The sequence below is a fragment of the Priapulus caudatus genome, unplaced genomic scaffold (genome assembly GCF_000485595.1).
Source record: "Priapulus caudatus unplaced genomic scaffold, Priapulus_caudatus-5.0.1 Scaffold1276, whole genome shotgun sequence".
NCBI lineage: Eukaryota > Metazoa > Priapulida > Priapulimorpha > Priapulimorphida > Priapulidae > Priapulus > Priapulus caudatus.
The window spans coordinates 85,388-85,869 of record NW_014578337.1 but is presented as its reverse complement, the minus strand read 5'-3'; positions in this window follow the sequence as shown (position 1 = coordinate 85,869).

The window sequence follows — 482 nt, the reverse complement described above, 5'->3', positions numbered from 1 at the left end:
GTGGGGTGGGTCCGTACTGATACAGCATGGGTCCGGGCTGATGCAGAATGAGTCAGGACTAGTGCTGTGCGTCGGATCCGATAATCCGAATCCGATCCGAATCCGATCGGATTCGGATTCGGATTTACAATTTTTAAAGAATCGGATTCGGATTCGGATTCGGATTTCCAATTTTTAAAGAATCGGATTCGGATTCGGAGTCGGATTTCCAAAAATGCTGTCGGATTCGGATTCGGATTGCGTGCGTGTGCACGTACACGTGCGTGCGTGCGTGCGTATGTAGGTACATGTGCGTGCGTGCGTGCGTGCGTGCGTGTGCACGTACACGTTCGTGCATTCGTGCGTGTGTGCGTGCGTGCGTATGTGCGTGCGTGCGGTCGTACACGTACGTGCATGCGTGTGTGTGTTCGTGCGTGCGTGCGTGTTAACGTACACGTGCGTGCGTGCGTGCATGCGTATGTGTATGCGTGCGTGCGTGTGCA